A 23632-nucleotide genomic window follows, 5' to 3' on the forward strand; every position below is an offset into this window, starting at 1 on the left:
CTGGGATTACAGGCGTGAGCCACCGCGCCCAGCCTGTTTCCAGTGATTCTTACAGATGAGCAAGTGAAAGGTCAGAGAAGATACTGGACCAAGGCCAACCAGACAACATAGTAGGGCAGAGGGTCTATTTTGGACTCAACTTCAAATCCCAAGCAGTGTCCCCTGACCTTCTTCAACCTATCTCTTATTTTCAGCCTCAGATCCCCCCATACAGTGAAAAAATACTAACTGGCAAGGACCCAATTCCTATATAAGAAATCATGCAGCTCAATCTATGGCTCTATAAATCACAGAAACGACACCTAATTTCCCCTGTCAGGATAAGCTTCACTTTTCAAGCCATTCTCCTCTGAATGATGAGAGCCCCGACAGAACAGCTCCTTAATCTGGGTGACAGAAAGAAGACATTTAGAGCTAGCCAAATCCCCCTATTGCCACACTTACCTCTGCTAATGAAAAAATATTAGAGAAATAAATATACAACCCACTGAGATGCTTGTGCACAAGGCTCTGTCAGCTGTCTGTTTCTCAAGATGTACACAGACAAGATGATAGGATTATAGGATCCTCAGGCAAGGAGTAATTTTTCTTGTCAGTTAGTCCCATGTTTCAGCTCCCATCCATCTCACACAGAAGATGAGGTACTATGTTTTAATGCATTAAAAATAACAGTGAGCATTTTTTGAATAGTTTTCTATCCCAAACACAGTGCTCAGTGAGAAGTGACATGCAGGGATTCATTTAATTTGTACAGCAACACCATGAATTTGATAATCCTATTGGTGCCACTATATAGAGGATGAGACTGAGGCCCCAGAGAGTTTGGGTTCCCTTCCTAAGTTACATAGCCAGTATATAGCAGAACAAAACTCAGACCCACATTTCTCAAATTCCAAAGCCTAAATGCTTAACCACCATGGGTCACTTTCATCCCCATAAACAGCCTGTATATTAGGTTGTATTGTTCCCATGCAACCCTTGAAAAAGTTGAAATTTTTTAAAGTTTGATGCTCCTGTGATCAGGTGACTTCATCAATGTCACAAATCTAGGAATTAGGACTCAAACACAGGTCTCAACCTAAAGACTGAATCCTCTTCTCCAAACTGGTCATTTTTCCTAAATACTAAGGGCAGGTGGCACACGACAAATTCTTAGGAGGAGTGAGGGGGACCAGTTAACCTTGCCCTGGTCAGTCCCAAGTCCTTCTTTGCAACAACCAAATAATGACTTAATTAAAAAAAATAGATTCATGTTGGTCTGGGCAATACTTTTTTGAAGAAGACCTCAAAAGCACAGGCAATAAAAGGAAAAATAGACAAATAGGATTACATCAAATTAAAAATCTTCCTTTGTTGACTGCAAAGGAAACAGTCAATAGAGTGAAAAGACAAAGTACAGAATGAGAGAAAATACTTGTAAATTATGGCTCTGACAAAGGGTTAATATCCAGAATACATAATAGCAAAAAAAATCCCAAAACAGAAAATATATAATCCAATTTAAAAATGGACAAGAGAGCTGAATAGACAGTCCTCAAAAAAGATATAAAAGTGGCCAAGTATATGAAAAAAATGCTTAACATCACTAATTATCAGGGAAATGCAAATCAAAACCACAATGAGATATCATCTCACTCCAATTTGGACAGTTATTACAAAAAAGACAAAAAATAACAAATGCTGACATAAATGGTCAGAGAGGGGAACTCTTACACACTGTTGGTGGGAATATAAATTAGTACAGCTATTATAGAAAACAGTATGAGAATTCCTCTAAAAATTAAAAATAAAACTACCATATGATCCAATAATCTCACTACTGGGCATATATACAAAGGAAGTAAAATCAGTATGTTAAAGAGATATCTGCACTTTCAGCCTGTGTCCTGTTTATTGCAGTACTGTTAACAATAACCAAGATATGGACTCAACCTAAGTGTCCATAAATTAATGCATGGATAAAGAAAACGTGATATACATATACAATGGAGCATTATTCAACCATCAAAAGAATAAAATTCTGTCATTTACAGCCACAGGAATAGAACTGGAGGTAATTATGTTATATGAAATAAGCCAGGTACAGAAAGAAAAATACTAATTGTTCTCATTCATATGTGGAAGCTGAAAAAGTGGATCTCATAGAGGTGGAGCGATGATTGGTAGTTACCAGAGCCTAGGAAGGGTAAGAGAGAGAGTGGGATGAAAACAGGCTGGTTAACAGATACAAAAATACAGTTAGTTAGAATGAATAAGATCTGGTGTTCAATAGTATAGTAGGATGACTATAGTTAACAATAATATATTGTATTCAAAATAGCTGGAAGAGAAGAATTAGAATGTTCCCAATGTAAAAAAGGAAAAAAGATAAATGTTTTGGATGATGGATATCCGAGTTACCCTGATTTGATCATTATACATTGTATGCATGTATCAAAATATCACATGTAGGCCGGGTGTGGTGGCTCATGCCTGTAATCCCAACACTTTGGGATGCTGAGGTGGGCAGATCACGAGGTCAAGAGATGGAGACCATCCTGGCCAACATAGTGAAACCCTGTCTCTACTAAAAACACAAAAATTAGCTAGGCGTGGTGGCACACACCTGTAGTGCCAGCTACTCGGGAGGCTGAGGCAGGAGAGTCGCTTGAACCCAGGAGGTGGAGGTTGCAGTGAGCCAAGATTGTGCCACTGCCCTCCAGACTGGTGATAGAGTGAGACTGTGTCAAAAGAAAAAGAAAAAGAAGAGAAAAAGAAGAAAGAAAAGAAAGAAAGAAAGAAAGAAAAAGAAAGAAAGAAAGAAAGAAAGAAAGAAAGAAAGAAAGAAAGAAAGAAAGAAAGAAAGAAAGAAAGAAAGAAAGAAAGAAAGAAAGAAAGAAAGAAAGAAAGAAAGAAAGAAAGAAAGAAAGAAGGAAGGAAGGAAGGAAGGAAGGAAGGAAGGAAGGAAGGAAGGAAGGAAGGAAGGAAGGAAGGAAGGAAGAAGGAAAGAAAGAAAGAAAGAAAGAAAGAAAGAAAGAAAGAAAGAAAGAAAGAAAGAAAGAAAGAAAGATCACAAGTACCCCGAAAATATGTACAACTATTATGTATCAATAATAATAATAAAAAAAAAAGACCTGTAATCTCACCACTTTAAGAGGATTGCTTGAGGCCAGGAATTTGAGACCAGCCTGGGCAATATAGCGAGACCTCATCTCTATTCTACATTTCTAAAAAGAAAAACAATATAACAATTAAAAAGAATTTTGACTAAGAAAAATACAACCATTTTTCTTAGCCTGGCACACACAGCCCTTCACAAAGTGATGTCAAACAACCTCTCTAGCCTCATATCCCACCACCATAGCCTGTCCCAGTCCTACATACCAGCTACATTGAACCCTTTGTCATGGACCAGGGAGGCAACAAACTTTTATGTCACTGTATCTTTGTACATGGGTTCCCCCAGCCTATAATGCCTTTATTCTATCTTTAATCAAAAGAATGATACTCATTCTTTAAGACCCACTACAACTTCAGTCTTCTTTGAAAACCCTTCCTTGATTTCCCAGCAGAATTCAAAGCCCTTACTGCACCTTTGACAACATATCTGTTAGTGGACTTACCACATTTTATGGAATTGTTTATCTATATGTCTGTCCTCTCTACTGGACTACGAATTATTTGCTTTATCAGAAATTCCTCGCACAAGGCATGCGCCAAAGTAGGTACTCCATAAAAGTTTGTTGCATGAACGACTGTTGCATGAATGAATAATAAAGTCTGAGGAAAGAAGACTGGGAGCTGTTTGGGTGTGTGATCTATGTGATCTTAGTAGACCTGCTCAGTCATCGGGGCAATAGATTGTGCTTACATTGTTCTAAACTATCTCCAAATCATTTGTCCTGCCTGTCACTGAGCTGAGAGCAATTGTGAAAGTGATGAATAGCAGACCAATTATGCGCAATAGGAAACATCGGTTATAACTCCAGGGAGAAGACACAGCCATATCAGTAGCCTCATCCATCTAATCATGAGTCATCTTCCCAAGGCATCTTGCTCTGTGACCTTGAACTGTCAAGGGTTTGTTAATCTTACACAAATTTAAGTTCTTCAGAGGATGGTTCCCCTTTTCAGCCTGTGTCCTACAAGGCGTTGCTCCTGGACTGCCCAGTCCTGGAAGGGGAAACCTGGCTGGAACTCACATACTTTTCCTAAGGGAAAACTTTAGTTGAGGATTCCAGTCCCACCCAAGAGACAAGACCTGTCTTCTAAGCCTGCCGTCCTTTGATAGATAGTAACTCCTCTTTCCTGTGGTGAGAACATCTGGAGATGAGAGGCGGGTGGGAAAGTTTCAAGTGAAGGATTTGTCCAAGACTGTGGAGTTTGCATCTCTAAATGCTAGATTAAGTTAATGGCAAGTTCCTAAATAAAGAATTACACAATTTCTCTTCTGTGGCCACTGATGATTTCATTTTTCCAGTACGCCCATTGTCCCTAAGGAGGCATCTGAGGGAGGAAGCCTCTCCTACTGGTGGGGCTTCTATGGGACTCTGAGTGGGGGCAGGAAGATAAAGGTTACAGGACAGGAGGGGACATACTTAGTCTAGCTAGACTCATTCTGAGTTTACCTTGGCCTTTGATAGGGAGCCTTTTACATTTGGCTGAGGAAGCTTGGAAGTGGTAGATTCTTATCAGCTTTAATGTAGTCATATTTCCATCATGGCAAGTGGGATTCTGAAAAGTCTAGATCATTTAACCCAGGAAAGGATGTTACACATGATGGAGGGATGGTAGAACATTGAGGTTAGGAGCATGGTCACTGGAACCAGATTCCTGAGTTCAAATCCCAGTGCTATCACTAAGCAAACTGACAGAATCATCTTCAACTCTCTATGCTTCACTTTCTGTCTGTATAAAATGGGTATATACTAAGATCTACCTCAATTAGAAATGTACAAGGATCATGTATAAAGTGCCTAAAATAATGTCAGATCTATATAAATATCCACATATATTTGATAATGAAAGGAATATTGACTAGGCCCTGAACTTGGGTATTCTCTAGATGAAAGAAAGTAACTTAATAAGCAAAATAATTTTTTAACAGTTGTTAGACATGCTTATTTACAGAAAAAAGAAACTCAAGGCACATCTACACTCACTTGGAATTATTTTTATTCTTTGTAATATTTTCTATTGAGAAAACAATATGGCACTGGAACAAGCTATCAGAGATACTATCTTTGCCTTTGGGGAAGTACGACTTTCCTTGTCTCTGTGAACTGATCGCCCTTTTGATTTTTGAATCAGTGGATCTCTAAAGGTAAGACGATTACTACTTTTTATATGCCTAATCTGTGCTGGATGCTTTAATAAGAAGCAAGAGAAGAGGATTGGGGGAGAAAAAGAGAGAGAAGTGGGGGAAGACTAAGAAGAAAAAAAAGGAAGCGAGAAGAAGCTACAACTAATATTGATCAAGTGTTCAATCGTACTAGCTATTGCTAAGTGCTTTACATGCATAGTCTTATTTAACAGTTAAATACTATTATTACCTTCACTGAGGTTATAAGTAACTAAATTATGTCTCCATAGTATGCGGCAAAATGAGAGCTTAAACATAAGTCTTTCTGATTCAAGTACTGCCTTTTCTTTACATCCATCATCTTGCATAACATTCAGAGCCACCCTATAAAGTAGGTGCTCATATTACTTCCATCTTACATCTAAGAAAACGGAGCTCAAGTAGGCTAAATTGAATGTACGATGTCATCCAACAGGTAAGCATGAAATATGAAATTTAAATGTAAATCTGGTTGACTGTTAAAACCATGGTTCTCTCTATGACATTTCACTAAAACCTCTAAAATATCAAAATTTCACTGGTAAGTCTGTTCACCTTGAATGTAATTAATGCTCTCCTGATACATAAAAACTAAGCAAATAAATCTATCTATATTTATACCTATATCTATAAACCTATATGTTATCTATACCTATATATTCTCCAGCTCTATTCAAAATGAGTACCTGCACATATGAGAAACAATCACCAGCGAAGCACTGTAGAGGGATGAGAAGAGCTTCACTAACATGTACTACCCTACCTCAAGCACCTGCTATGTTATACTTCAATTGCCTGGTGTTCCCTCTGATTTTTGGAAGACAAGCAATAATTTCTGAAGAAGATCCAGGTTGGAGCAAGCTGAAGTTGAAGAAGCCAAGCCCAAGCTCTTTTGATAGTGGATGTATGATCTCTGAAAAAGCATTAAGAAAAGGGCTTTGAATTGAGCTAATAGATGGTTTTTATTGAGTTTTGAGACAATAACTGATTAGATGGTGGAGCAAAACCCAGTTTCCAAGGGGCTGAGAAATAAGAAGTAAGAACGGAGCAAGTTTTATTGTCAAAGAAAGATGAGGTGGAAAATGATAGAAGAAACTCTAGAATCCAAGAAAGGCTATCTGATGATAGAACAGGCTTGCCCATGCCAAAGTGTAGTGGAAAAAGCCAGTAATGACAAAGGCTCTATTCTTTGCATGCTGAGACCACAAGCTATGGAACCAGACAAACAAGGGTTTAAATCTTAGCTCCATAACCTACTGCTATGTAATACTGATATTTCTCCTTCTGAGCGTCAGTCTCCTTTAGCCACTCAAAAGTTATGTTTTGAATACCTACTATGTATATGGCACTAAATATAGAAGCTGTTGTGACCCAGGATAAGTCTAAAAGTCTGGAAGCAAGATACTTGATTTCTATCCTTAACTCTAAGGCAACGGAAATAGTCTCTGTGCTTTCTAACTTCTTTCTTCATAAATCACATACCATACATTAAGATGTACTTAGACTTGCTGGGTGCAGTGGCTCATGCCTCTAATCCCAGCACTTTGAGAGGCTGATGCAGGTGGATCACCTGAGGTCAGGAGTTTGAGACTAGCCTGGCCAACATGGTGAAACCCCATCTCTATTAAAAATACAAAAATTAGCCGGATGTGGTGGTGGGTACTTGTAATCCCAGCTCCCAGCTACTTGGGAGGCTGAGGCAGGAAAATCATTTGAACCTGGGAGGTGGAGGTTGCAGTGAGCTGAGATTGCGCACTCCAGCCTGGGCGACAGAGTGAGACTTCATCTCAAAGAAAAAAAAAAAAAAGAAAGAAAAAGATGTACTTAGACATACTGCAGTTATTTCAGAGCCCTATAATCAGTATGGCCTGGATAAGACTGAGTTGGCTTTGCTAAAGTTGCTTATCAGCTTAAGAAGATTTTGGGCTGAGACAATGGGGTTTTCTAGATATACAATCATGTCGTCTGCAAACAGGGACAATTTGACTTCCTCTTTTCCTAATTGAATACCCTTTATTTCCTTCTCCTGCCTAATTGCCCTGGCCAGAACTTCCAACACTATGTTGAATAGGAGTGGTGAGAGAGGGCATCCCTGTCTTGTGCCAGTTTTCAAAGGCAATGCTTCCAGTTTTTGCCCATTCAGTATGATATTGGCTGTGGGTTTGTCATAGATAGCTCTTATTATTTTGAGATATGTCTCAACAATACCTAATTTCTTGAGAGTTTTTAGCATGAAGTGTTGCTGAATTTTGTCAAAGGCCTTTTCTGCATCTATTGAGATAATCATGTTGTTTTTGTTTTTGGTTCTGTTTATATGCTGGATTACATTTATGGATTTGCAAATATTGAACCAGCCTTGCATCCCAGGGATGAAGCCCACTTGATCATGGTGGATAAGCTTTTTGATGTGCTGCTGGATTCGGTTTGCCAGTATTTTATTGAGGATTTTTGCATCAATGTTCATCAAGGATATTGGTCTAAAATTCTCTTTTTTTGTTGTGTCTCTGCCCGGCTTTGGTATCAGGATGATGCTGGCCTCATAAAATGAGTTAGGGAGGATTCCCTCTTTTTCTATTGATTGGAATAGTTTCAGAAGGAATGGTACCAGTTCCTCCTTGTACCTCTGGTAGAATTCGGCTGTGAATCCATCTGGTCCTGGCCTCTTTTTGGTTGGTAAGCTACTGATTATTGCCACAATTTCAGATCCTGTTATTGGTCTATTCAGAGATTCAACTTCTTCCTGGTTTAGTCTTGGGAGAGTGTATGTGTCAAGGAATTTATCCATTTCTTCTAGATTTTCTAGTTTATTTGTGTAGAGGTGTTTGTAGTATTCTCTGATGGTAGTTTGTATTTCTGTGGGATCGGTGATGATATCCCCTTTATCATTTTTTATTGCGTCTATTTGATTCTTCTCTCTTTTTTTCTTTATTAGTCTTGCTAGCGGTCTATCAATTTTGTTGATCCTTTCAAAAAACCAGCTCCTGGATTCTTTAATTTTTTGAAGGGTTTTTTGTGTCTCTATTTCCTTCAGTTCTGCTCTGATTTTAGTTATTTCTTGCCTTCTGCTAGCTTTTGAATGTGTTTGCTCTTGCTTTTCTAGTTCTTTTAATTGTGATGTTAGGGTGTCAATTTTGGATCTTTCCTGCTTTCTCTTGTGGGCATTTAGTGTTTGAATGCATCCCAGAGATTCTGGTATGTTGTGTCTTTGTTCTCGTTGGTTTCAAAGAACATCTTTATTTCTGCCTTCATTTCGTTATGTACCCAGTAGCCATTCAGGAGCCGGTTTTTCAGTTTCCATGTAGTTGAGCGGTTTTGAGTGAGTTTCTTAATCCTGAGTTCTAGTTTGATTGCACTGTGGTCTGAGAGACAGTTTGTTATAATTTCTGTTCTTTTACATTTGCTGAGGAGAGCTTTACTTCCAACTATGTGGTCAATTTTGGAATAGGTGTGGTGTGGTGCTGAAAAAAATGTATATTGTGTTGATTTGGGGTGGAGAGTTCTGTAGATGTCTATTATAAATCATGCTGCTATAAAGACACATGCACACGTATGTTTATTGTGGCACTATTCACAATAGCAAAGACTTGGAACCAACCCAAATGTCCAACAATGATAGACTGGATTAAGAAAATGTGGCACATATGCACCATGGAATACTATGCAGCCATAAAAAATGATGAGTTCATGTCCTTTGTAGGGACATGGATGAAATTGGAAATCATCATTCTCAGTAAACTATTGCAAGGACAAAAAACCAAACACCGCATGTTCTCACTCATAGATGGGAAATGAACAATGAGAACACATGGACACAGGAAGGGGAACATCACACTCTGGGGACTGTTGTGAAGTGGGGGGAGGGGGGAGGGTATACCTAATGCTAAATGACGAGTTAATGGGTGCAGCACACCAGCATGGCACATGTATACATATGTAACTAACTTGCACATTGTGCACATGTACCCTAAAACTTAAAGTATAATAATAATATAAAAAAAAAAGACTGAGTTGGCTGTGGATTAAATCATGATATCTCCCCGAAAATTCATGTTGAATCTTAATCCTCAATGCAACAGTATTAAGAGGAGCGGTCTTTGGGAGGTTATTAAGTCATGAGGGCTCTACCTTTATAAATAGGAGTATTATCTTTATAAAAGGGCTCAAGGTTAAAGCAAGTGCTCTTTTGCCCTGCCCTTTGGTCCTTTCTGCCATGTAAGGACACAGTGTTCCTCTCCTCCCAAGTATGCAGCACCAAGGTGCCATCTTGGAAGCAGAGAGCAACTCTCACCAGACACCAATCCTGCCAGCACCTTCATCTTGGACTTCCCAGCCTTCAGAACCATGAGGAAATAAACTTCCTTATAAATTACCCAGTCTCAAGTATTTTGTTAGCAGAAATGGACTAAGGCAAAGTCTACATCAAGATTCAGAGCCATGTGATGAAAAACTGTTGAGGGAACTGGGAATGATTTCCAGGAGAGAAGAAAAAATCAGCTGAGACCTAAAATATCTTCAAATACTTGAAAGACTGTCACTTAGAATTGGAGAGAGGATTAACTTTTGTTGAGCTTTTTCTAGTGCAAGGCAGTGTTGCTAAGCACCTTACATGAACTATCTCTTAATTTGTGAAACAATTCTATAAGGTAGATATTATTAATCTCATTTTACTGATGGTAAAACAAGAGCTTAAGAATTTAAGTAACATCCCAAAAGGCAGACAGTATTTTTTGAGACAAAAGTAGTATTTAAACCCTCATCTCTCGCTTTCAAAACATATGCTCTGTCTAGTAAATCAGTAGCTAAAACCTGCTCAATACAGTGTTGATAAACAGAATTAGAAACTACAAGGACAAGAAACGTATAGAAAAATACTTTGATTCAATATAAAGAAGGGGCTGGGCATGGTTGTACATGCCTGTAATCCCAGTACTTTTGGAGGACAAGGCTAGCAGATTACTTGTGCCCAGCTGTTCAAGACAAGCCTGGAAAACATGGCAAAACTCCATTTCTACAAAAAATACAAAAATTATCCAAGCATGGTGGCATGTGCCTATAGTCCCAGCTACTTGAGAGGCTGAGGTTGGAGGATCGCTTGAGCCAGGGAGATAGAGGCTACAGCGAGCAATGATTGTGCCACTGCACTCCAGCCTGGGTGACAGAGTGAGACCTGGTCTCAAAAAAATACATACATACATAAAGAAGGATGTTCTAGTAGTGGTGGAACAGGATGCTTAGTAGGTCACTCAGCAAACCATTCCAGGAGAATTCAAAAAGAAGCTCTTGCAGGATATAGGAGAAAAGAATCAAGTAATACATAAGGGTTGTCCTAGATGCCTGTATAAACCCTTCTATTCCTTTCTTCTCATAGGCACTGTTGTGATCAAAAAATAAAACAATGAAATGTAGAAAAGGAGGAATAAGAGGAAAAGCAGAAAGTAGCAAAAATATGATAAGTAAGAATTTGTCTTTACTCAGCACTTATTATGCACCAGCACAAAGCTAAACATGTTAGTACCCATCTCATGCAATACAGTACTTTCAGATATTAGGAATTATTAGTAAACTCTAGTTAGTAAACATAGGTGAGCGAATTAAGGCTCAAAGTCCATTGCCACAAGTAACTAACATAGGAGAGAGGCAACAACTAGGGCTTGATGAAAGATGTGACCAGATGAAAGACAATCTTTCAACTACTAGAGTAAAAAGCTCAAGTTTTTCTAATAGATCACCTTTGTCTACAGGTTTTTCAATACGGGCTGTGGGGAATTGCCAAAAAAAAAAAAAAAAAAAAAATCAAGCCCGATCGAGCCTCTAGACCTAACTACACAGTTACAAGAAATACAAGGCCAGATGAGGACATTAAATAACAACATGGGAATGCAATCAGCAAAATCCAGGTTGTGGGGAACTCTGCAGCAAAAACAACCCAGTTTTATCCACAAAATATCCCAAGGAATAAAAAGAGAGATAGATAGGTTAGAAGAGACTCACTTATCAGCCAACTACAACATTTGGATCTTATTTAGTTTCTGATTTGAAAAAACAAACAAGTACCAAAGATATAAGACAATCCGGTAAACATGAACAATAACGGGATGTTTGATGATATAGAGAAATTATTGTTCATTTAGGAATCCTGGATAGGGCATTAAGGTTATCTTTTGAGTGTTTATGTTTAAGAGATAAGGACTTTAACATTTACACATGAAATTATCTCACATTTGAGATGTATTTCAAAATTACCAGGGCAGTATAGAAGCAGATGTGAGAGGAGGTAACACAGGATTGGCATGATTAATCACTACTAAAACTAGAAGATGATAGATACATGGCAGTTCATTATTATATTCTCTCTACCTTTGTATATGTTATGCTTTTCTGAACTAAGTTGATTTTGGAGTGGGTAGCAGATCCTGGGATTTAACAGTGCTCCCCCAAATGGGATAATTTGGAGATGAAGCTAAAAATGAAAAAGAAACACATGATACAAGGAGAATCCACATTCTTTGTGGTCTTCCTCTCCTCTCAGGATATGAATTTATAGCCTGGAATCCTTTTGCTCAGAGATGCTAGGCATGATGTAACTCTGTCGCCCAGAGAAGGCACTGCACAGACTGACCATCTGTGTAATGGTACAAACTCATGCTGCTTTCAACTGCATATGCCTGGTGAATTGTGAGACACATCTGGAATTACTTTTTTTTTTTCTTCTTAGATTAGGAAGAAATAGAAAGAGAGTTGGATTGTTTGTGAATTCTCTCCAGGCCCTCAGCACCACTGCTGACTGAAGTTGCCTAATGACCTAAGAAGAGCTCCCCGTGAACAGGGTTAAGCTCCAAAAGGGATGGAGCCTGCAGCTTGCTCTTCCTGGAAGCCCAGCACTGCCCTAGCTGGGGCAGTCTTTGATGATACCCTCAGATAAATGATGGTGGTGTGATAAATAAGTAGACATTGGACAGCTGGAAAAAGGATTCCAGCCCTGGCTCTGATATTTGCTAGTCTTACAGGGCTTTAGATGATGGCTGGCTACACTCTCTGAGTCTCAGTTTCCTTATCTATAAAATGAAGATAAACAGTGCTACCTTCATGCTTCTATTGAAAGGAGCCAATGTATGTGAAAGCACCATGAAAGCATGTCAATGCAAGCTGGTGACCTTTTTTCACTCATTCATTCAATTATTTATTTTCATTTTAAGTGTATTTATTGAATTTCTACCATGCATCAGGCACTTTACTATAAGCTGTCGGTGTAAGGCTGACTAAAAGTTGGTGTAGTACCTGGTTTCATGAAGTTTACCTGCTAATGTATAGGAAAATATTTTGACTTAATATAAGAAAGGATGTTCTCTCGGTGAGGGAAACCAAACGCTTAGGTGTCACTGAGCAAGCCATTTGAAAACTGGGAATGTTCAAACAGTCTCCACAACTTTTTGCAAGGTGCGAAAGAAAGGAATTGAGAAATAGACTAGGGTTGGGTTGGATGCTTCTATAATCCCTTCCGTTTCTGAGTTTATCTGCTGTTTTTTCCTCATAAACTCTGTTATGACCATAAAATAAAATAATAAAATTTGGAGGAGGAGGAAATACAGGCATCAATCAGTTTCAAAAAATAAAAGTATAATTAGAAAGTGTGATAACTGCTATGGAAGAAAGACAAAGAGACCCAAGAAAGTAAGTGAACAAATAAACAAGGAGGATCTTATCAAATCTGGAAACCTTGGCAATCTGATAAATGAGTAACAGTTCACTCAGTGGAAAGAAGAAAAGGGGAGAAATACATTCCAACTACAGGCAATAGCCTGTGCAAAGCCTCTTTGGCAGGACAGAGCACAGCGTTTCCAAAAACTAGAAGAAGATCACTATGGCTGGAGCACAGGAAGCAAGAGAAGTAAGAAGACAAGATGAGTTTTAAGAAATTAGAAGGTTTCCACCCAAGCAGCCCCTGTGCACCATGGAAAGGACTTTGGTTTTTATCTTAAGAGCAACTGGAAGTCGATAAATGGTTTTAATCAGGAAAGTGATGTGAGCAAGTTTTAGTTTTGAAAATATCACTCTGGCTGCAAAGAAGTGGACGGATTAAAAGAGGCAGGGGTTGTTATTAGACAGGAGACTATTGAAACAGTACAGGCAAGATTTGGATCAGTTTGGGAAAGAGTGAATGTATTAGAGAAATTCTTAAGGAGATAAATCTACAGGACTTGGAATGGGTTGTATTTTGTGGGGAATGGGTGCAGGTGGAAAGGAAAGAGTTATCAAGGCTGACTCCTTGGTTTCAGGATTTTAAAAATGGAAATAGAAAATACTGTCAGAAGAAAGGGAAGGCAATTCATGGCAACCATAGTAGAGTGGTCTGCAAGGGTTACAAATGAGAAATTACTGTACTTTTATTGTATGGTAGGAGCCAATCCTAGAATGAATCGAAGTGAATCAATGTAGACAGAGATGCCTGCTTTTTCAAAAGTTTTGGCTGTTAAGAAATGAAGAGACAGTAGCTGGAGAAGGTAACTGAATGCAATGACATTGTCTTTAGCATGCATTAGACTTAACTTTTATTTAAAATTTGAAGAAGAGAAGCTAGTAGAGAGAAAAGTGAGAAGAAGCTCAGGTGCTCAGGTCAAATCCTGGCTCTACAAGTTCCTATTTGTAAGACCTTGAGACAAGTGATTTAGCTTCTCCATGCCTCTGTTTTCATGCTGGGGGAAAAAGGATAATAATAGCACCCACCATGTGGAGTTGATGAGAGGGTTCAGTGAGCCAAGTACATAAAGTGCTTTAGCTAAGCTCCTGGCACCATGGAAGTGCTCAGTAAATGTTTGTTATTATTAAAAGGACAAGGGAAAGCTTTTCTGCCATTCTCTTTTTTTATTGCATGTAATAACTAATTCAATGTCCCATGGAAAAAAATATTCTCTTCTCTGACATGCAAAAATGTTTGCATTTGCTAGAACTGTATATCTTGCATTTCTTATTGAATCTGGTAGTCTTCAGGTTCCATGAAAGAGCTATGTTTTCCAGTTTTGCAGGTAGACAAGCCAAGTATGAAGTTCCTCTTTTGTAATTGACCATGAGTATGTTGAGTAATATGTGGATTATTTCTCCCTCTTCTCTTTGATCTTCCCTGTTGCCAAGGATTGCCTGACAGTCTGATTCTTGGCCGGTTCACCTCCTTCTCAGAATGCACTAAGATAGAAAGGAAGTGACCCACAATAGCAGAGAAGGTTTAAGCTAGATTATAGGAAGTACTTGACTTTCTCAATCCCTAAACAAGGAATTCCCTGAAGGAATTTCAAACTGAAAATGACATATGAACCAGGTTTTGGGTAGTGGTTCTCAAGCTCATTTTGTACCAGAATTACCTGGGGAAGCTGGAAAATGAAGACTCCCAACCCACACACACACAAAACAACAACAACAACAACAACAAAAAAAACCAGAATCAGTAGGAAGAGAAAAGGAAACTCCATTTTAAACAAACACTTCCCCCATTCTCACCTTAAGTGATTTTGATCCACTGAGACACTCTGAGATCCAGAACTCCACTCACTAGGCACTCTTGACCTCCCTTATTCTGCTCTACTTTTTTTCTATACTTTTTACTATATTATTTACTGTGCTGATTGCTTACTTCATGTCTCTCTCACACACACTCCAGTAGAAATTAATTTCCTAGACTGTGAAGCTATAATGCCTGCTTTGCTCCTAAGGGTATCCCAAGTGCCCAGAACAGTGTCTGGCCAATAGGAGCCCTTTAGTCAATACTTGTTCAAATGATGTAAATGGAATTCTCACTCTTCAGCCATCTCATACATATACCCCCCATCTAACTGACATTGACCCTCTTAGTTTAGTATTCTACAACATTTGAGTCAAGAATATGGATCTATTCTCCAGGAGAAAAATACAAGTAATATATAATTCTGCAAAAACTTTCTAGGGATGAGCATCCAAAGATCCTATAAAGTCAAGGATCCCCAAATGCCAAATTAACAACCCTTGCCATAAAATCGGTCCTGGTCCCCGCAATTCATCTTCTGTTACTATAGTTGCTACTCTAAGACTCAAATCGAGTTATAGCTCTCCATTGACCCACAATCTTAAAAGACTCTATATGGTTTGCACAGCACCCGAATTTTACAACATGGCATTCAAAGTTGCCCACAATGCAGCCTTCTGCCTATCCCTTTTCCAGTTTTATTTCTACCAAATCTTTCAGGCCTGTTGCAAGAATGGCTGACTGAACACAAAAGCTTTGGACTCAGACATCCTGGGTTTGAATTCTCACCCCACAACTCACTAGCTATGTTATCTTAGGTAAATTATTTACCTCTCTGAAGTCTCAGGTTTTTGTTTTTTAATTTGTAAAGTAAGCATAATAGTGAATATTTCAAATGTGTTGTAGAGTAAGAGAACATATATAAATACACATGAAGCAATTTTTAAATGCCAGGCACATAGTTGGCACTCGATAATTGTTAGGTTTTATTCTTCTATTCTTCTATTCTACATGCTCAGCACATAGTATTGACACATTTTTCTGTCCCCTGCTTTTCCAATATTGTTTAGTCTAGACCGGGGTTTGGCAAACCTTTCCTGTAAAGGACAGAAAGTAAACACTTTGAGCTTTGCACCCCATATTGTTTTCTGTAGCTACTACTTAACTCTGCTGTTGCAGCAGGAAAGCAGTTATAGATGATATGTAAATCAAGATATGTGGCTATGTTTCATAGACTTGAATTATAAAAATAGGAAGCAGGCTGGATGTGGCCCATGGGCCACAGTTTTCCAACTCTGGTCTAGACTAGCTCTGAAATCTTACAGACCTGGGTTCAAGCTTCTCTGGGGTTCCATCTCCTTATCTGTTAGATAAGGATAATAATAGTACTTCCCTCATAAGTTGTTAGATGATTAAATTAGATAAAGCATGTAAAGTCCTTAGCACAGTTTTTGGCACATAGTACATATATATGTATCTGGTGGATATTATTGTCTTCATCATCAAAAAACTTGCTTTGCAGTTCTGCCATGTGCCCATATCCACCTTCCCTTCTTCAAGAATTGTTTCCAGATTCTCCCTCTCAGAGTCTCTTTCTCTCTTCTAACACTGTTGGAATGTCTATTGCACTATTCAAAAATAAATCATGCATTTGTGTAGCATACGTAAGTAATTATAGTAGCATATGTGTCCTTGTTACTAGACTGTGTGCTCCTTGAAGGCACAGTCTGTGTCTTGTTCCTCTCTATAGCACATTTTCTAACACAGTATCTGGCACAAAGTAGGCAACCAATGCAAGATAATCGCAGTGATGGGGCTATGGTGAGGGAGATGCTGGTAGTGATAGTAGTGGTGTAGCGTAGTGATGGTGGTAGTGGTCATGGCTGTAGTGATGGTAGGTACTGGTAATAACTGGGGGAGGGGGTGAGACTTAGCTGTTAATTTCTCTTCAAAGAGTGGTTATATGGAATTCTCTTCTCAGTTGGAGCCAAAAAGTGGAAATGAAACAAACAAGCTTTTCTGGAAGAGAGAAAGGATCTGCTGGAAGGTCAGACAACCACAAGACCAGAATTACACATGACTGTCCCTAGGGCAGCATGAACAGAAAATGCTCACAGGATTGGAAGTCAGAAAACCCGAGGGCTAGAAAGAACCATTCAGATCTACAGAGTATTTTACAGCCTTCAAAACACTAAAAGTCTCTTAATTTTTCTACAGACATCTGTGGGGAAAGTTACCACCACCCATTTCCAAGATGAGAAAACTGAGCCTTGGAAAAATAAAAGATATTTCCAAGGGTTGAAGTCATGTCTTACTTCAAATTCAGCCTTGGCTATGTGACCTGAAAAAACTCAGTCCTCAGCTCTGTTCTTAGTTTTACTATCTGTAAAATAAAGAGGTTGATTTGTAAAATGAACAGAATAAGATTTTAACAGCCCTATCTGCTCATAAATGCTATGTCATTGTGTGCCACTGGTATGGAGTATAAGATATGTATATCTTTCTCCTCCCAGTATTAAATTTAAGGAGTAAAACTGGCATTGTCTCTGAATGGGAAACAAATTTCAGGTCACAGGATGCCTCTTCCAACCTCAAAAGATTTGCTTTATATTCTGGGTAGAAGTCAGAGCTGACCTTATCACATTGCCAAAGGGGACCTTGGATGAAGTTAGCCTGCTTTTCTCATCATACAGATAAAGAAATGGAGACCTAGACAGTAGAAGCATGTCCAATGTCATATGATAATCAAGGACAGAGCCTAGTTCAGATGCCTAGTGTCTCTGTTTTCTAGTTTTCCCAAAGAAAACTCCCAACCCTGAGATGAAAAGGGATAAATACTAGATTGCCTACTTTACAAATAAGTAAAAGTCAGATCACACAGACAGTAAATGGCAGAGAAGGGATTCAAATCCAACTCTGTCTGGCTCTTCGGTATGCCACTCCTCTGCCACCTCCACTTGGAAGACTCTCTTTCACCCAGAAGCTAAGTTAACAACCACACAAAGTCTTGTACATTTAAGCACCAGTTGTGCTGAGCCAAGCTCTGTGGCTTTGGGCCATGTAAGAGCCATTTAACAGGTGGAGGGAGGAGATTTATGCATTAATCAAATTATCCATCATAAAGAGTTTTTTCCTGCTTCTCTTGTTCAAAACAACAGCACAAGGTATAATCAAGGGCTCGTTTCCAGCTTAGGCAGAAGGCATCATCTTTTCCCATGCATTCACTGGAATGTACCTAAGGAGACCCCAACTACCCAAGGAGCTAGTGTCCAATGGTCCCCAAGGCCATCGAGAATACCTTGGTCCAGAATCAGAGAACAAAAATACCCCACAAACCTCAGGCATGTCATATCCTCTCTCTGTTAGTCCCTAACTGTGCCATAAAATGGGGTTCAGGATTTTACTCAGAGCCTCTACTCCAGGGATCGGGAGTTCTCATACAGAGGAACTTCCACTCTGCATTAAAATGAGCTACGATATTCATTGCCAACAGAGTACAAGTTCCAGCAATGTTTATAAAGTGAGAAAATGCCCCTGAGATCCCTCCATTTGTAAAGTGCCCTTTTGGGTTAGCCAATGGCCTCTCCCATACAAAATATGAATCCTATTCTAAAATGTCATGTCCCTAGCACTTTAGGTACCAGCAAAGTTTTCAAGTACTACCTAGAAGAGGAGTTACCAAAGGAAACATAGAAAAAGAAAAGAGTCATTTTAAATAAACATCATTCTTATCACTCATAGATAACATTCGTCTGTTAAGTGATTTCTTCTTGGACATTATGCATTCATTATCTCTTTTGATTCCCATGAAGTAGGGGTTGTGAGACCACATTTCACAAATGTGGAAACTGAGGTATGAAGACACCATTCAGCATCACATAGTGAATGGGGATTGAGGAAAGATCTCAACCCAAGCCAGTAGAGCAAAGAACCTGTACTATCTGCTTCCATGTAAATAAAGTGTCTTATAGGAAACTCAGAAAGAAACTGACTCAACTTATCTGTTTTTTAATTTTTGTTTTGTTTTTTGTTTTTTGAAGTAGGAAAAGAAAGTCCCAGAAAGAGAAAAGAACTTGCTATGACCTGCTATGACTCAGTGTGAAAGCCCAGGCCCCTCAACTATAGGTCAGGGCTCTGAAGTGTTTTCTTGTATCCATGTGGCCTGTAGAGATGATAGAAAGATGGAAAAGTCATGGGAGGAAGGGTGATGGGAGTTAGTGGCAGAGTTGGAGAAACAGATGATAAACAAAACGAGAGTAGCTGCTTTTTCTTCCCACCAGCTTTGTTTTGTGGCCATATTCCCTTCCTCCAGGATCATTTCCAGACCTGCAGTGGGTCTATCCCACTCACTCCCACTGCAACCTGGCTCCCTTGGAAATGTCTAAGGCACTCCATCCCTTAGGCTTTCATGACACTTTAAACAGGCCTTTCATTTGTGTTTGGGGAGGGAGAGAAGAAACTGGAGACTTGGAGGAAGCCTCCTACAGTCTTTCAGCTCTAACATTTCTTTGCAAGGATCACTAAGAGGAAAAGAAAGTGGAAGTGAAAAGATAGTGCCCATGCCTGTCTGTCTGTTCTAACTTCTCCTGGCTTCCCCACTGCCCTGGGGCTAAGCTCCTCACCACATGTTGTGCAGTTCTGCCTGACTTCTCTTCAGCATTGTCCATGGAGTTTTCTCCCAGTCTCAGCTCCAGCCACACTGGTTTTCATTCTCTTCCTGAAATGGGTCACATTTGCTTATTCTTCAGGTGTTTGCAGAAGTTGGGCATTCTACCAGCAATGTTCTCATTCTCCTCTTCCTTTCTGAAATCCCAGTCTTCCACATTCATTTTATGCACTTGGCCCCCAAAAGCTCACTTTACATGTCACTTCCTCAGGAAAGCCTTCTCTGACTGCATAAGGCCCCTTAATACACACTTGCAACCCACCAGCCTAGTACTCTGTACAGTCTTAGCTCTATTTATTCGTGTGATTGTTTCATTAATATCTGTCTTCTCCATAAGTCTGTGAACTCCATAAAGATAAAGACCGTATCTACTTGTCATAATGTTCACTCTTCAGGGTATAACGCAGTCTTAGCATACAGTGGGGGCTCAAAGATACTTAATGAATGAATGACTAGCACTTCCAGCTCCACAGGTCTCCTGCAAGGAGAACAGTGACATCTAGTGACCACTTTCACACTCTTGGGATTCTCTGATCACACACCACTAATTGGCCTCAGAAAGACCTCACTGGATTTCCAATAAGTTGAATATTTCAATGATGCTGAGGGAACCTGGCATGGAATCCAGACATAGGGGAATCTGGCTCCTGCACAAACAGGAAAGGCACCACCAGCCTATCTATTGCTATGCATGTGCCAAGAACACATTGCAAAAGTCCCGTGGCTTGGCTTGTAGTGTGCCACATTGCAGATGAGGACAGTGTGGCCTAGAAAGGCCATCACTGGGGCGAGTTCACAGAACAGTAAACAGGGATATTCATAGGCTCATTCATGAAGTCCCAGAAGGCCAGTCATACACAACTACATCCTCACTGATACAACACTAGTCGAACCACTAGGTATTTTTATTTATTTATGTTTTAGAGACAGTGTCTCATTCTGTTACCCAGGTTGAAGTGCAGTGGCACAATCACAGCTCACTGAAGCCTTGACCTCCTACTTGAGAGCTTAATGCGCTCAAGCGATCCTCCCACCTCCTTAGCCTCCAGAGTAGCTGGAATGACAGGATGTGTGCCACCACACCAGGCCTTTTTTTTTTTTTTTTTTTTTTTTGAGACAGAGTCTCACTCTGTCGCCCAGACTGGAGTGCAATGGTGCGATATTGGCTCACTGGAACCTCTGCCGCCCGGGTTCAAGCAATTCTCCTGCCTCAGCCTCCTGAGTAGCTGGGATTATAGGCGCATGCCATCACACCCTACTAAGTTTTGTATTTTTAGTAGAGACGGGGTTTCACCATGTTATCCAGGCTGGTCTTGAACTCCTGACCTCATGATCAGCCCGTCTCGGCCTCCCAAAGTGCTAATTACAGGTGTGAGTCACCGCGCCTGGCCTAATTTTTCTTTTAGAAATGGGGGTCTCCCTATATTGCCCAGGCTGGTCTTGAACCCAATGGGCTCAAGCTATCCTCTCACCTCAGGCTCCCAAAGTGCTGGGATTACAGGCGTGAACCACTGCCCCTGGGCCTGTTCTTGTTATTTATTGGAATCTGCAATAGCCTCCTCATGGATCTCCTTGATTCTACGCTTAACATTCTCACAGTCTATTCTGACCCTGCAGTTTGAGGTGTGGAGACATACACATATGTATTTTATTGTTGGTGTTAGTTTGGGGACCTCTGATGCACAGTTAGATTATTTGCAATGTTCAGTTTAGGACTGAAGCTCATTGTTGAGCCATGCATGGGTAGGCTTTATTTATTTGTTCAGTTAGCTAGTTAGTTTTAATAAACTTTTTAAACTTTAATGAACTCTCACAAATCTACCACCAAAAACACCAGCTAGGAGCTGGGCGCAGTGGCTTACACCTGTAATTCCAGCACTTTGGGAGGCTGAGGCGCGCAGATTGCTTCAGGTCAGAAGTTCGAGACCATCCTGGCCAACATGTTGAAACCTTGTCTCTACCAAAAATACAAAAATTAGCCAGCCATGGTGGTGGGCGCCTGTAATCCCAGCTACTCAGGAGGCTGAGGCAGAAGAATTGTTCGAACCCAGGAGGCGGAGGTTGCAGTGAGCCAAGATTGCGCCACTGCACCCTAGCCTGGGCGATAGAGTGAGACTCAGTCTCAAACAAACAAACAAACAAACACCAGCTAGGAACTTGAGTACTTACATGTAACACATGCTTCCTTATGCCATTACCTTACTTTTCCTGACTCAAGATCACCATCATCCTGTCTCCTATGTTCATCACTTCCTTGCTTTCCTTTTTAAATCATATTTATTGCATCTGTATTTATTCCTCAAAGATAGTATATTTGAGGTGTAGGTATGCTTTAACTTCAAGAAGGGAGGAAAGGGTGTTGTGCCATATAAAATCTTTGGAGCCAGGCATGGTAGCTCATGCCTGTAATCCCAGCACTTTGGGAGGCCGAGGTGGGTGGATCACCCGAAGCCAGGAGTTCAAGACCAGCCTGACCAACATGGTGAAACCCCATCTCTACTAAAAACACAAAAAATTATCTGGGCATGGTGGCAGGTACCTGTAATCCCAGCTACTCTGGAGGCTGAGGCAGGAGAATCGCTTGAACCCAGGAGGTGGAGGGTGCAGCGAGCTGAGATCGCACCATTGCACTCCAGCCTGGGCAACAAGAACAAAACTCTGTCTCAAAAACAGAAAAAAAAAAAAATCTTTAGGACTTACTTTCTTCAGTTAATAATATGTTCATTCATTTCATATTGACAAGTATCACTACAGCTCATTCATTTTGGTTATTGTAGTATATTCTATTGAATATATATCCTATGCTTTATTTTAATGCCGTCCCATGGATGGGAATTTGGGTTTTTTACAGAGGCCTCCTTCTGCCACACAATCTAATCCCAACAGCCTCCTTCCAATAATCATGCATCATCATCACCTCATGGCCCGAAGGATAGGGTCAGAATTCCACAATTTGGCTTGCAATACTGTGGAAATGATCAGGACTTATTTTGTTTCTCCCTCCGTCCTTGGTCTTAGTCATGGGGCATTTCTTTTGGTCTTTGTACAGACAATGTTCTTTTCTTCCTTAGGTCATCTACCTGACACTTTCCCTACCTCCTTTCTCTCATGCCTTCTCTTTCCTCTATGAAGCTCTGTATGAGCACTCAACACCCTCCAGCACTTAGCCAAGAAGGATTCTGTGGGAGGGGCACAGGATTCATAGAGTTCTACTAGACTTAGTCAGTGGTCTACCAGTGGAGGCCCAGGGCTGTCTGGGAGGTGTTGTAGAGGGAGGAGTGGGGATCAAATGGGAGATGCTTTATCTACCTTCCTCTGCCTCATTGAAATAGTGGCATCATTATTCCTGATTTTATGGATTGAGGTTCAAGAAAGAGTGTATTTGGAAAAAGTGTTCCATAAAGATAAGTTTGCAAACCAGTGAATCAATAATTCATATGGTCCCCTGAAGCCCTGCCATTCTATAATTAAAAGTGAGAGAACCAAAGAGAAAAAGAGAAGCAATAATTTCATGACTAAGCATATAAACTCTGGAGCAGACCAACTTTGAGTAAATCACTCAATATCTTTGAGGTTTCCTCAGCTGTAAAATGGGTATGATATTAAAATGAACCATATGAAATTGCGATTTTATAAGTAAAAAATGGCCAAATGTCAGCAATTTCATATGAATCGAACCAATATATGTAAGTAAATCACAGATCTGGAGGGCAGAGTAAATGAGATAATGCAAGTATTGTACTGAGGTAGATACTGCTAGGTTTTCACCAAACCCATGTCTTCTCCTAGGCACACAGCTAAAATCCATTTCCCTGTCTTCATTTCAGACAGGTATGGACAATGGCTGAGTTCTAATCAATAGAATGGATGAGAGGTAAAAATGACATTTGCCAGTTTCAGGCTTGATCTATTTAAACCTATGCTGTGCAACCCTCCCTGTTCTTTCTCCTTCCACAGCAATTGTGGAAGCATCAGGTCAATGCAGCACAGGGAACAAGCTGAGTCCCTGCACTACTTTTTTTTTTTTTTTTTTTTTTGAGACCAAGTCTCACTCTGTTACCCAAGCTGAAGTACAATGGCGCAATCTCGGCTCACTGCAACCTCCGCCTCCCAGGTTCAAGCAATTCTCCTGCCTCAGCCTCCCAAAGTAGCT

General features: G+C 40.0%; 1 protein-coding gene across 3 annotated transcripts in view; it reads right to left on the bottom strand.

Moving 5' to 3' along the window:
- ASTN2 (astrotactin 2) overlaps positions 1-23632 on the bottom strand; it is a 997527-nt gene that overhangs the window by 214082 nt on the left and 759813 nt on the right. The gene's annotated exons all lie outside the window — the stretch shown is intronic.

This window comes from Pongo abelii, chromosome 13 (assembly GCF_028885655.2).
Source record: "Pongo abelii isolate AG06213 chromosome 13, NHGRI_mPonAbe1-v2.0_pri, whole genome shotgun sequence".
Taxonomy (NCBI): Eukaryota; Metazoa; Chordata; class Mammalia; order Primates; family Hominidae; genus Pongo; species Pongo abelii.